At 36.7% G+C, this 15,732-nt stretch overlaps 1 protein-coding gene across 2 annotated transcripts in view; it reads right to left on the bottom strand.

Annotated features, from left to right (window-relative positions):
• Window positions 1-7,383, bottom strand: part of LOC119694119 (angiotensin-converting enzyme) — a 156,482-nt gene extending 149,099 nt beyond the window's left edge. For both annotated transcript variants that reach the window (XM_038119719.2, XM_048621728.1), the window contains exon 1: window positions 7,110-7,383. The gene's annotated coding sequence lies outside the window, so the exon portion shown is untranslated. The remainder of the gene's footprint in view (window positions 1-7,109) is intronic.
• Between the last annotated feature and the right edge of the window lie 8,349 nt (window positions 7,384-15,732).

Here is a 15,732-nt window from a genome sequence, read left to right on the forward strand (position 1 = left end):
CATCTGACAGTCGGGTTGGGAACTTAGCTGACCACTTTCTCAGCACAAGATTGTTTTTGTGCCTGTACTAGGCCCGCTTGGTGGAGGAAGGAGCCAGCAGTGGGACGTAGTGGGTTGTGATGATGACTATAATTATGGACCTAATAGGTTGGTACAGCTACCGTACCACTGATTGTAGTTTGTTATTAGTTGTGTTGACTTTCTAATTTTATTAACAACATAATGTTATAAATTAAAAAACTAGTTATAGTTAGTTTTAGTTAGTTTTCAACAGTAAGTTGGTGTATTACCTAACATTAATGTAATTTTTCACTTATAAACTTTATGAGCAATTGCAACTTTAATGATTTCAGCAATAAAGACAGTTTAGCAGTTCATAAAGTGAGAACATTAAACAACAGACAGTTTTACTTCTCGTGGACTCATATGCCTAAGCAGTTTCGCAGAACGCAACGCATCTCGTTCAGCAAGCATTATATGTAGGTACTCGTATTTTACGGATATTTATAATCATTTGATTTGAAGAAGAAGCGTTTCTTAAGAGACTATATAACCCCGTTATTCATAAAAAAGTTACTGGACGCTTTAGCCCCCCAGTGTTCTGTCACTCTCTGACAGAGAACAATTTGTTCAATAGCTAAAGCGTCCAGTAACTTTTTTATGACCCTCATTCATAGGTTAGTTCCTATAGTGGCGAGAACAAAATATATACCTACTTACCATCAGTAAAAAATACTCATTTTCCATGATACACCCAACGCCCAAGAGAACAAAATATATATAAACTTTAAGCGAAACATTTGCGACGTTTTGCATATTCTCCTTGAGTAATGACTACTTTGTTTTACGATTACGAGTCTTGAAATTCTAGAGCTGTGCGCGTATGATGTGAGAATTTCCTAAGGGTCAGTTCTCACTTGCTGCCGCCAAGCCAAGCATCAGATCTCTTGTTACTGTGATTCCTGTATAACTTGAATAGTTTCTGCTACAAAGGGTTGTAGTACTTATATAGGGGAAAATAAAGATTACACAACTTTTTATAGATACCGTCTGGGATGTGCCCGTAAAATTGGCAATAGGCCCGCCCCCTATTACATTGGGACTAACATAACACTCTGGCGAAAAGTGGGTGCAGCAATGCACCTCTGCCTACCCCGCAAGGGAGTACAGTAGTACAAGGCGTGAGTGCGTGTTTTTTTTTTTTATAAAGATACCGACAATAAATAATGTACAATAAGAAGTTAAGAAATTACCGAAAAATTATAAAGCAACCTGTCGGTTATTGTGGACACCTTTTTCCTTAACGTCGTCGCAGACAAAGTTTTTTTATAACTTTGCGTTTAATACGCGTCCATTGTTGTTTAGTCGTGTATTTTTTGCGAGCCAAGTCTCACAACCTGCCTGTAGGCTATTTTGTTTAGGATATAAATCAAATATTGCTACCGCTATCTACATAATATAAAGCCTAAGCACAACCGTTATAGATTCTGGATGCTACAGGCCAAATAAGCCGAAAACAACTAGATAAATACGGGGAATTAACAATACTAAGAGCCCAGTTTAGCATAAAGAATTAGACTTTGTATCCCAAAGCGATGTTGGTATGTAATGGACAACATTTCAAAAAACTAAAGCTGCTATAAATCAAAAACCATTTCGAGATTTAGCTTTAAAGGCCACAAAAAAAATGTTTTTGTATTTTTTGGATGTATCATTTTCGAGAAAATCATAAAATAGTAAAAAAGTGCTGATGAAGTCATGCATCAGGTGCGATGCATTTTGATGATCAAAGCCTATAGATTTAAAAACAAAGTAACTGTCACTTTCATTTTTGATTGACGTTGACGTTTTATCGTGACGTTGTTGTTTATTTGGGTCATTTTCATAAATTCTGTTCTGACACTTTCTGACTATTTTTTAAAATTTATCATATAAAATGGTTAGTACGTATTAAGAGATGACCTCTATATAATATGTCCCAGAGCATGCCACCGCCTACACAGCTGAAAAATGCTTCTACATGATAAGTAGGTACTTTGTATTATCAGAAATATCAATGTCATTTGAAAATGACCCATTTGGTGGTTGGAATGTAAACAAAGTTTAAATGTCATTTGTCAGTGTCATTTATGTTTTTTTCGAGACTAAGGCAATAGACAAAAATAAAAATTGAGCCTAATATGTGATATCACTTCCGGTTTTTAAATAATTAACTTTAAAGTTTAAAATAACATGCAAAAATTAATGTATATACAAAATAAAAAAATACGGGTCCTCTAATTTTTTATAAACTTTCCGAATAGCCAATAAAAATATAGGGTAAAGAAAATGAAATGTTGTCCATTACGGTCAACATATTTGAAGGTTTTTATTTACTAACTAGCTTTGGCTCGCGCTTCGTTTCACCTCAAAAGATTTATCTGTGTATATTTCAGGAAGTAGCCTTGTCACTTTTCAAGGTAAATTATTTATGGCAAAAATTCTACGAAATTTACGTTAAATAAACATGTCGAAAACTGGGTACCAACTTTACTAGCAAATAATACTTTTGTGTTTGTAAATATTCTGATGTACTTTAGATATAATATGTTAATCTTAATAATTATTAAATAAAAAGTCGGAATGGAATTTCTGACTGCCAGTAAAGTCTGAATACATACCTAAGTGCCAATTTCTCCATTGTCGGTTATCTAAAAACGTCATCTCCATATAAAATACATGACAGATGTGTCAAAAGTCAACCACTGATACCTGGTCGTGCTCTAACCGACTAAAGAGAAATTGGCACTAAGAGTCTGCAATAAAATAAAGAAAAACAAAGCAAAACTGGAAAATGTCCCTTCACCAAATCAAATGACAATTCAGAGATAAAGATGCCCTTTCTCATTCCATTTTATCTTACAAAAATCTTAATCTCATTTAACTCAATAAGAGTATTTAATTGGACTTGCAAAAGTATTGTTTTTAAAACGGATACCGGCCCGAAAAATAACTTCTAATTCTGTTCTATTATTTAAAACATTGACGAGTCCGCGTTGTTCTATGATTGAAAATGAAAATGCTAAATCAACACGGGTTATCCTAAAATTTTAACATTATAATTATATAAGTATGTACGTACACTACGTACATGCTCTTTTAAGTGACAACGACACATTTAAAAATGCATTTTAATTGCATTTGGAGATTTTCGAAAAAGTCGTTTGTTATTTATTATGGCCCAGTTTTTCATTTGAGGTAAATGACGTACTTAATCCACCAAAGCATGAACTCTTCATGCTCAATGACAATTCACCCAATCACAGTGCAGCAAGTAACACTTATGATGTGATTAACAAGTAACATTCTCAGTTGTGAAACGGTAGCGTTTTTATCAACATTACAGCATTGATAAGATTAAGTAGGTATACTTTTGCCGATACGAGGAGAAATTTATTCTACTGTGTGTGAAAAGCAAAATACTTAAATAGCATACAAATTACAAAGATTTTTGAACGGGACAAAGCTTATATTCATATAACTGAGCCTTTATGCGTTCATAGCTTTCAATTGAAAATCTATTTCAAATGAGTGAACATAAATATTTATTCTATTCCATTTCTATAAAGCAAATACACATAATATTTATAAGTATACAGGCCCTACAAATATTTGTAGACTAACAAAACAATAGTAATATATTAGGTACTTACCTAATACTTTGACCATGAATTTCAAATAAAAAACATAATTGTAGTCTTAAGTTTTGTTTAGGTCCACAGCTGGAATTAAGACAGGTATCTACTACCTACCCAAATAAACAGTCACATTACAAAATAAAATAAAAAATGTATAATCTTGCGATATCGTTACAAAAACAATCAATATAATAAATATAAGTTACCGCCATTGGAAGAGTCATTGACCGTGAAGATGTTTAAGTTTTGTTTGAGTTGGAACTACAATTAAGTATCACGTGTTCGTTAATTTAATCAATACTTACGTAATGTTGCCATTGTCATCGGCAGCCAAGTAAACCCCAGTTTCACAAGTAGGAATTGAAATGAAGAATTATTTTATTTATGTTTGCATGTGAGTCCTGTTTCTAATAATAGGTTATGCATATTATTATAATGAGTGTTGATAGATTTAATAAAAAAAAAAGTTATCTTATCTTAGCATCCAAAACTAAACGCTGTCGACGGCTTATAAAGTCTGTATAATTATTTATCTAAACGTACGTTAAACCACGTGGTGTTACAGCCATTAGGTAAATTTACCATAATTATGACCACTAGAGGCTACTGATCACAGCTATAATGCGTATAATGGATTAAGAATAGCTACTTATTTATGTTTATAATGCTTCATTACTTTAAATGTTTTGTATAAAATGCTAGGTAGCTACGTTAAAACTTTGTTCGTCATCATTTTCAAATTTCAATCTGGCCATGTAATCAACTACAACCGCAGTGTGGATATTTTCACGGTTCGGTAAAAGACATTGGCATTTTACGATACATATAAAATGTTATGGTGCGTTCACACATCCGATTAAGTACGCGGGCGACAGTAGACAAGATACCAAAAATTTTACTGAGGAAGAAGAAGACAAAGTGCTTTCAGCTTTGATTATTGACGGTTGTAATTATATCAGGTCTAATAGGTGAAATGTTCGTATGAATTAGAATTATAGCAACAATATCAACAGTACGAGTAGTTCTAGTTTCGCACTGTCACTGAACAGGACATGCTATGGTACCTAGACTATTTAAATTAGATATTGGAACATGCACTTCTTGTTCGACATGTGAACCTGATCTTCATCTTCAAGTGTGGCAGTTGTATTGGAGGTAGAAATATATAATTATAGGTGAGTAATCGCGTATATATTGAATACCACACAATATCCATCCAATCCATTAAAAGTAAAACTGGAACACTCGTGGTGCACTCGAGCTCGCGTTTTCTATGATCCAATCTAATATCAAATATTATATAACCAAATATATTGTAATAAATAGATTCGTATAACCATGAAAGCCTATATCCGTAGGCGTCGAAGATTGTGAACATCCCAAAGGACCAAACTTGTATCTACGAAGATATGTGTACTCACACATTGAAGTTGATAGTCACAACTTTTCTGGTACCCACATCATGTTATTCCCTAGGGCATTAAATACTGTTTCTGTGTTTAAAGCAACACAATGTGAATTTGGAACCCTCTTTGTGAAAACCTTTTTTTTAATTAAGCACCCCGAAACGAAAGCGCTTTTCGTTTCTCAACAAAACAGTATTGTTATAAAAATAATAATAACAGGTAACTAGGTCCTGGAAGTTTTCATATTATGGCCCATAATCGTGATCTTTGTTATTCTGAACTTCGGGTAAGGAAACCGTAATGACCAAGTCAAATGTACTTAGCTTATTTTCTTTGTCGGGGCCGAAATTGTTAACAACATCGAACCTTACTGTTCAACAGTCGACTCTCAGGCTTTATCTTACGGTTTAATTTACATAAGGCAAACTGTTTTACATGATTCTGGAACGTTCCATGTACCATATAGGTACCTTTCTGCAAAAAGGGGAAACTAGGAGATATAGATAAGTCGCGTATTCGTACTCTGAGTCTTGATTTGTTGAATCGCTTCCGGACCAATGCAAAACCATGCCAGTCTTTAACCAAATTTGGTCTGTATCCACATGGCAAGAAGAGCTACAGATACAGAGATCCGGTATATTTTGGTGCCAAGATTTGTGTACGGAATGCCGCGGTAAACTTTATGACTAGTCATCAAATAAAGAACGTATAATACAGGGAATGTTTGTAACCGCCGGTGAAAAAAACAAAGGTAAATGGATGGTGAACGATGCCTTCACTTATGTTTTGTATGTGTAAATATATTACAAGAATGATGTTTTAGGTTTAACTTGAACTTAAATCTTAGGTAACCCATTAATTTTCTTTAGCTTTAGACCATATGCTTTAGACAAAGAAAACATATTTTTTTTTAAGTATTTTCCTACGAGTACCTAAACTTTTTACAGAATTATGGACCTTGTGCTCTGAAAACTAGTCACTTTAAATTAAGACCGTTTTGATCTCCGAACTGTAATATTTAAATTGTAGTTAGTCAAGCTCCCAAGACCAATAATTCAGCTTCCAATACTATAGTCTGATCCAGCTTACTGTGTTTCTATCGGTAATGCCCAGTTTCACATCTGATTATACCCTACTAAGTAACAGTCATCAGTTGTGTTCAAAGGCAATCCATTTTATTCAATCGCAGCGCTGCGGTCATCTTGGCAGAACTCTGCTTATTTGATTGAAGGTAGAAGTAAAAAAATGCAACCGTTTTTTTCTTAATTATAATGGTGTACTACCTACCTAATTAAAAAATATCCATCATCCTTTTGATCTGGTTTTTGTAGACATATTTTCTACGGAGTAATAATAATACTTAATAGATGTCTGCAATTTTTGGTTGCCAATGTAAACCCTTATAACCTTTATAGATTGTCTGGGTACGTTAGGTACCTATTTATTATGAGTACCTTATATATTTATGGCAGAATATTCTAGCCTTTCCTTTAGCGCAATATCCACCTGTCAAGCTGCATTATTATGTTATGAGAAATAAAATAACCCTTAATTATTGAATACGTGACTGACCGGTAGGTAGGGAATATAGGGATTCAATTTAGCGTAGCGACCACGAACAATTTGTCACTAATAAAAGTTTGGTTGATATTTAGGTACTTATACATATACTTACTTATTTGAATAGGTAATTACTTAGGTAAGTACGTTAAATATGATGAATAAGTTAAGAATATATACCTACTTACCTAGGTAAGTACAGGTTTAAGTACTTAAGTACTTAGTTTACCTAACCTACTTACATGATCATGATAACAGCATCTAGGTAGGTAAATAAGTCATAACCATAACAGTCATTAGCACATACTTAATTATCTTCTGATAACTGATAACAAGGCCGTCGAAGTACATAATTATTATAGGTCAATATGCAAGAGCATCGTAATCGTTTAATTAACCATTTAAATGCCGGTAGTTCATAAAAAATACAAAAGTAGAAACAGCATTCAAACTATTCGGTACTTACCTACACGTGGTTATCCAAGAAATAACACCGCGAACCAACTTGTAAATCCACTTTGCAACGGAGTAAACTTCAAAAAAACTTATGAACTAGGTACAACACTAACACTAACTGTTAACACGAACGGTGCAAAACTCCGTCATTGTCAAAACTACACACAACACTATTTAGTTTTTAAAATTTTCAAAATTCGAACACGATTCGAAGTTAACCCGTCGACGGACACGCGCGGCAAACGACAGCAGGGCACGGCGCGCTCGGCCAGACTGAATCGCATCGCGAGAGAATCGAGAACCCGAGAACTTCAACCGCTTCGACGAGTGAAAAATCGAGTCGCCGACAAAACACTCGGCAAACTAGACGTCTTAATTCCTTTGTCGTTTACCACACAATCGTCGGATATTTAGAAAGTGCCCTTTGTAGTTGTTCCCGCTTATCGAATCTCCGATCAAATATTTATTGGGGGTGCAGAAAACTCATTTCTTCGCCGACAGAACTGTATTGGAGAAATCTTGAGGAGTATTGGTTAAAAGTTTCACGCTATCATTAATTTTATCGCCTCTATTACCATGTCTTCACTGGTGGCATATTCAGGGATAATTAAAGAGTTTCACCTGCCATTGACGTTCCATAATGTCACTGGAACTTTTTCATTGCTTGTGAGTGTAATATGAAGTTTTGAGCGACCAACCACTTCTCCCTTTCCGCTTCTTCCAAAAGAAATATTCATACACAATTCCGAAATATTCAAACCGTAATCTGTAGATTATCGGCATAACAAGGCTATAAACAAGTGAGATCCACCGTCACTGCATATCTCAGAAATATGGATCAAGAATCTTAAGATTAATATCCGTGTGTTGTCACTTCCCACAAAGAACTTCATCGCATTTCCCGGAAATTGGAATCTGTAAAAAACAATATGCTAGCCACATGCCTGGCATAGGATCGGAAGATGCCAACAGGACCATAATACATTTATAGAGATTCTACTAAAATGCACTTTTGAATATACCTATATCAATATTTTTGAAAACTTTCTCATCACCATCAAGGAGTGCAAAAGGCTTCTCAAGTGACGTAGAAAAAGAAAACCTAGATTCTGATGATCCTGGAAACTAAACAATAGATGCTTCCTGATTGGCTATTCATCACTGGAAACCACTAGTGTTTGCCACGTACATGCTAAGAAGATTATCACTTGGATGGCATGGCAACCAAATCTCATTCTACAAACGCAATGTTTGCTTCTTTTGTTTTAAGCTGTCTGATATAATTACATCCTACCTATTTTTAGTTCTTATTTAGTGTGTTTCAAATATACGGGGTGTTGCAAAAAGGGTAAGTATACCAAGCCGAAACCTACACGTGCAGAATTTCAAAATTCGCGATAAAAAAAAATATTTTATATAGAAACTATATTAACCACGTGACTTTTTACTATGGAGAATGACTTTTTAATGAATGACCCTGTATAGACATAGTGCATGGTGGCATATATTAATTTACAGTATACTAATGCGTAATATAGACTTGTTTTTTTTACTTTAATATGTAAAATATGTTGAGCACATTATATTTACAAGAGCGTATTAGTCTATTATTTTCTCAGGCAGATGATGAAGGACCTGTTACGTCGACGCGTGGACCGCTTGATAGATGGACGGGTTCCATGCCTTGTTACCGACTCATTGTTATTTTAATCGAGAAATTTCGGCAAATTGTGCGTACATTTTCACGCTCTTGGTAATTACCTCAGGCTATGTGAAAAGTTGTTCAAGAGCCTTGTCCAATAGTCATTACATTACGTATACCTGAAAAATAATTACTCATATTTACTGTGTGCTTCTCAAAAGTGGTAAAGTTAGCCGATAGGGGAGAGCACAACCTGTGTTGTTAGCTTATTGAATATTTTCCTCAAATACTTAAACGTACCGTCTCGTTGTCTGCACATCATCTACTCTGTATTAATAAAATAAGTAGGTACCTACATACTTATCAGTTAACAAAGGAGCAAAAAATTATAGCATTTTTTTCATAGAATTTTGTTTAGAATTAGGAACAGTTTTCAATGTTTGTTTATTGCCATTTTTTTTAAATTTAATAACCGGTACGCCTTTAGGATGCGTTTTGAAATATTATTTGCAGATTTAAATACCTCAACACATCACACAACGATATCTATATTCCATTATACCCACATATTCACTTATAGTTTTACCACATAATCACAGCGTAGTGACTAAGTGCTCATTAGACCACTGGCCCCCAACTTGTGGTAAATTAGGACCATAGGTCACTACGGGTTACTAAGCGATTCGGCGCCGGAATACGATGATGTAGGGGTTTTTTTTTCTTCTTTTTGTGCTAACGAACGAGACTTTGCTAAAGTGTAGACATAAATATTTGGCTATGGGCCTAGCTTTAGCCATGTTTGGTTTGTGGTAAATGTGATTTTGTTAGTAGTATTTCTTATAAATATTTTTTGCCTGTGTAATCCCCTTACAGATAGCGAAATGACATTCTTATTATTATGTTTCTGAAATGTTTTAGATAGGAACTTACAGTACAAGTACATATATACTTAATTCATGTACTTGTGAAACATTAGCTACCCTGTCATTGTTATCTACAAAATAAATTAGTTAAGTTTTCCTAATATAGTAAAATAAATAAATAAATATATAAGTAGGTTGGTTATCCGGACGATATCGTAATCGCAGCTATAACAAGAGTTAGTAATACCACAGAATAATTACTAGTAACTAAAATACTAGCAGGTAGATTACAGGAAAGATACTGCAAGGAACCTTGGATACGGGAGTCTCAATCATCAAAATAAAATTTACCAAATAAAAGATTTTATAAACTGGTGGATTATGAATAAGAATTAATAAGGTAGGTGTATAGTGCGTACCTAATATACGATAAGTACTTAAATACTTTATTATAATATTTTATTAATCATGTAAGTATGAAATTTTTCAGCCAACGACGACTTTACTTAACGATTTCCCTTCTATATTTTTATTATAAGTAGGTAGGTACTATCCTTTCTAAGGTATTATTGCCAACATCATTTATACTAATAGTTCGGCATGTTTCACTCAACTTTTGGAGACGTAAAAGTTGGATTTCTCAAAATTGTTTAGTTTCAAAATATTCAACGACCTTTTGCAGGAATAAGCACAATTCTCGAGGGAATACGCCGACTACAGCAGCCATTTTCTTGAGAAACAAGCCAGTTAGGACTTCCAACTTTTCCAAAATATTCTTTACTTATAAGATAAGGAATACTGAAATAGAATACTACTTATGCCTTCTGGTTAGATTTTTATTTTAGGCGCCTGGAAAAGTAAAGTAGTCATCTCTGACAAACTAGAGATCTTGCTATTACAAGGTAAACAAGGCGATATTATGTCTATCTTGACGAACATTGTGACGATGACTGTGTTAAATATTGAACTATAAATTATTATAACTTCCGAATACCTTACGTGATGTTTATCACACTTCAGGACAAGGGTCAGTGAATCATTTTATTCCCTGTAAAAATACTGTATTGACTGATGTTATCTCAAATACTCTATTAAGTAAATAATTAATTAAAAATACTGTATTGACAGTTTTGTTAAAAATGTTGGTGAAATATTATGATTTTATACCTGCTATATAGGTACTACTAGAGCTTAAATTTTATAAAACCTAATCAAAGAAAATACCTAGCGATGAAGCGAGACAGACTTATGACGATTAAAAGGCTCAATAAACCGTGCCCACAAAATACAAATATCTATACGATGAAGCCCCAACTCTAGAACTGGATCAGCAGTTACTTAAATGATATTAGTTAACATCACGTCAAATTTAACCTTTCCAACAGGAAGGCAACCCTTAATTTATAGGTCTGGACACACTGGGCGCAAGTTCGCAGTACGAATGGAGAAAGAGTCTGACTTGCGTACATTTTACAATGTACTGACATGGTTACTTCAAAAGATTTTACATACGTATTATTTATAAGGCGTTTGGTAGCCGTTTGTCTAAGTTTTGGTGATGAAGCCCTGACATCTGACCTTACCATAGACTTCCCTTCACTTTCCTTCCCTTCGTCGTATTGTGTCTGCGGCCTAAAAGTTACGTTTCGTTACGCTAAGTTACAATATTGGCATTCACGTCACCGCCGCCAGTTTAATCAAGGGCTGGCCATTCGACGTGATTAGATCTTCAACTAAACGGGCTATGTTAAAACTAGGAGATAAGTCTTTTCTGCTTTCGGGCCTCCCGAGTAATTGGGGTTAGACTTGAATTGATTGTTAAGATCCTACTGGATTATTTGTGTTCGAATGGGAGGAGTTCCGAAGAGGTTTGTTTATTTTATTCGGTTTTTACGATACATTTCTTAACGAGGTACCTAGTGGCAAAGCGGTGCCAAGAGCGAGGCGAGTGGAAATCTATACTCGTAATGTACGCTTCGCCTTGGGAGTGAAATGAGCGTTTGTAGAAAAGTTTGCTCGCATGAATAAGCAAAACCATTTTATTTTTCCAAACATTATGAACAGTAGTTTACTACTATGTTTGCCTAGGTGCATTGTTTTGTAAATTTTCAATGTGTCCTACAACCTACCTACATAGGTACATAGCAGAAGAGATGTCAGGTACAAATACACCCTGTTTAAAAAGTTTATCTGGTCAAATTTTACTAACAGAATTGAATTGATTGGTTAAGTAGGTAGGTACCATATGGAGGCATTTTCACCATATATTTATAGTCTTTCCCCCAGTCCCGTAGCTCTTACATGGGTCTGATTATCTTGTCTCAAAAGTGCCAAAGAGATCAATAAATTATTGGCAATCCTGAAACCCCATGCCCAGCCGAGTATTGCAAAAGTCGTACTTGACGTAGCAGATAGCAGTATCTGATACTTATTTAAATCTAGAAAAAAGCTCGATGAAATTTTTCTATTGTGGTCCCGAGAGTACATTCGTTCATGCCAAATGGGTCTTTTGTCTTAATTAGAGTCGCAATGTGGTAGAAATTGGAGCAAAGCAAATATGTATATTCAACATTCCGGATTATTCTGAATGTTATATTTTGAAATTCATGTGAGTTTTTCGACTAAAATTAATGTACAATTTATTTATGAAATGCTCTAGGTTTGTTTATACGTAGGTACCTACATAGTTCGAAGGCATAATCATCATCACGACCCATTACGTCCCCACTGCTGGGGCACGGGTCTCCTTCCAATGAAGGAAGGGTTTAGGCCTAGTCCATAGAGACGAAGGCATAATACACTCTAAGAAAGTTACAGTGACAAAAGCACCAAATTAATCCTAAATCTGAATGAAAATCTCACCTTACGGCATACCCTAGGTACCACTTTTGGAACACCCTACATAGGTATACGAAACAGAAACGGATTGTCCCTTACCATTGTTAAGATTCAGCAACAGTAGGAGCCCCTAAATGTCTTACTCTAAAGACCGCAAATAATTAACAGCTTTAGATATTTAAAGTTTCACAGCTCATAACTTATTCTTGAATAGAAAATAACTTCAGTAGACCGTCGGCTCCGCGGACTTTTAGTATATATACTGAAATTACTGAGGCACAGATAAGTTCGCAGATGGGTTAGTGGATATCTATTGTGGGCAAGGGTTTCAATTTTGATAACGACGCTATACCGGTTTTACATACCTTTGCTATGCTTTATTTTCGTAGGATAGTTTGCCAAATTTAAATGCATCATATTTTTTTTGGGAAATAGGTACTTACATATTTATTCGAACCGTTTGGCCACCATGTACTCATTTAAGTACAATTACACATTATAGCAAACTTACACTCTCGTTGCTTTAAATGTTGAGATGATTGCTACCACTTTTAAAAATGATTTTAACTGCCATAAGTATACCTAATATGTTCCTACCAATTTCTACGTAAAATGAAGTATCCACCTCCACAGCTGTTATATATATGTGATCCAGTTTAATTTGATCCTTCATAATAAGTTTTAATTGTGTCCATTTGAACCAACTTCCGACACTGACACGTGATAAATGATACAAAGGCTGTAATACTATGGACTTAAAGTTTTTAAACTATTACAAACATTTTCAACATAATATATTCTGGACTACCTAAAAAAGGAGAATCACCAACACGCCTGCCAAGCGCGGTGATTATGGCAAATACACCTCCTAATGATGGAAAAAACAAAGCCCCGGCCCCCAGTCCCCGGCAGCCCCGCTATCCCGGACTCCGGTAGCGGTCACGGTAACGGCGGGGCAGGGGGTGCGAAGAATCTCCGGCAGAGAGTCGGCTACCAGCCCAACCGACCCTTGCACCTGGCAACATATAACGCACGGACACTGAGGGAAGACGTGAAGATAGAGGAGCTGGAAGAGGAAATCAGCAAGTTAAAATGGGACATTATAGGGTTATCCGAAGTCCGACGAGAGGGAGAGGATACGGAAATTGTCCAGTCCGGAAACTTGCTGTACCACCGGGAGGGCGACCAACTGTCCCAAGGGGGTGTCGGGTTCATCGTCAACAAGTCCCTCGTCAACAACATCGTTGAAATCGGAAGTGTGTCGACACGGGTTGCGTACCTCATCCTGAGAATATCTAAACGATACTCAATGAAGGTCATACAGGTTTACGCACCCACATCTAAGCACACCGATGATGAGGTCGAACTTGCGTATGAAGACGTATCGTCTGCCCTGCGTAAGTTCACTACTCATTTCACGGTGGTGATGGGAGACTTTAACGCGAAACTCGGAAAACAAGAAGGCGGCGAGACGAAAGTGGGGTCACATGGATTTGGAGTCAGGAACCATCGTGGGCAAATGCTGGCTGACTTCTTGGAGAAGGAGGGCCTCTATATGATGAACTCCTTCTACAAGAAGAAGCCACAAAGGAAGTGGACGTGGATTAGCCCCGATGGGAAGACTAAAAACGAGATCGACTTCATATTGACGGATAAGAAGCACATATTCAATGATGTCTCAGTGATCAGTAGGGTTAAGACCGGCAGCGATCACCGACTCGTAAGAGGCACTTTGAATATAAACTGCAAAATAGAACGCTCCCGTCTAATGAAGTCCACGCTCCGTCCTACTCCTGCTCAAATCCAGGATCCCGAAAGCTTTCAGTCTGAGCTTTGCGACCGCCTGATATGTTTAGAGAATTGCGTTACAGTTGACGATTTAAATAATAGGTTTGTGGAAACTGTCCGAGAGGTAGGATCGAAATATTTTTCGTCCCGAACCAACCGAGGACCTCAAAAACTCTCAGATGGGACTCTGAGTCTCATAAGAGAACGGAGAGAAATGAGGTTGCAGTCTTCAGTTGATATGGTCGAATACAGACGTCTAAACAGACAGATCGCCAAAGCAAGACGTTGCGATATGAGACGCTACAATTGCAAGCGCATTCAAGACGCAATAGAGCAAAACAAGGGCTCCAAAGTCTTTGCTAGAGATCGATCTGTTCGGCAGACTCTGTTGACCCAACTGAAGACCGACACTGGCAACACCGTTTCATCAGTGCCCGAAATTCTGGGAGAAATTGAGAGATTCTACGGACAGTTATACATCACAACACAAAACCCTATTACCAGCGGTGCTCACGACAGCCGAGCGCCACTCACCCGACACTATACCGAAGATATTCCGGACGTCAGTCTAGACGAGATTAGTATAGCTCTCAAACAGCTAAAAAACAACAAAGCTCCGGGAGATGATGGAATAACGACAGAACTTCTGAAAGCCGGCGGTAGACCGATTTTAATAGCACTTCGGAGGCTGTTTAATTCCGTCATACTCGAAGGCACAAGCCCGGAGGCATGGAGCAGAAGTGTAGTGACTTTGTTCTTCAAGAAAGGCAACAAAGCCCTATTGAAGAATTATAGACCCATTGCACTTCTGAGCCATGTGTACAAGCTGTTTTCGAGAGTTATTACGAATCGTCTCGAGCAAAGACTCGACGACTTCCAGCCACCCGAACAAGCCGGGTTCCGAAAAGGCTATAGTACCATAGATCACATACACACGCTTCGGCAGGTTATACAGAAGACCGAGGAGTATAATCTACCTTTATGTCTAGCGTTTGTGGACTATGAGAAAGCCTTTGATTCTATTGAGCTCTGGGCGATGCTTCAATCCCTTCAGCGGTGCCATATAGACTATCGCTATATCGAGGTGTTGAGATGTATGTACAATGCTGCCACAATGTCAGTTCGATTACACGAACATAGCACAAAACCGATCCAGTTGCAAAGGGGCGTGAGACAGGGAGATGTTATTTCTCCGAAACTGTTCACCTGTGCACTGGAAGATGTTTTTAAGCTTGTAGAGTGGAAAAGACTGGGCATTAACGTCAATGGCGAATATATCTCTCATCTACGATTTGCTGATGACATAGTTATTATGGCGGAAACGCTGGAGGAGTTGGGCGAAATGCTCACAGACCTCAATGATGCCTCTAAACAAGTTGGGCTGAAAATGAACATGGACAAGACAAAGGTCATGTCGAACGAACATGTTTCATCATCGCCCGTAACTGTAGGAGGTGTCACCATCGAAGTTGTTGATCAGTATCCCTACCTAGGACAAGTGA

This window comes from Plutella xylostella, chromosome 6, assembly GCF_932276165.1.
Source record: "Plutella xylostella chromosome 6, ilPluXylo3.1, whole genome shotgun sequence".
NCBI lineage: Eukaryota > Metazoa > Arthropoda > Insecta > Lepidoptera > Plutellidae > Plutella > Plutella xylostella.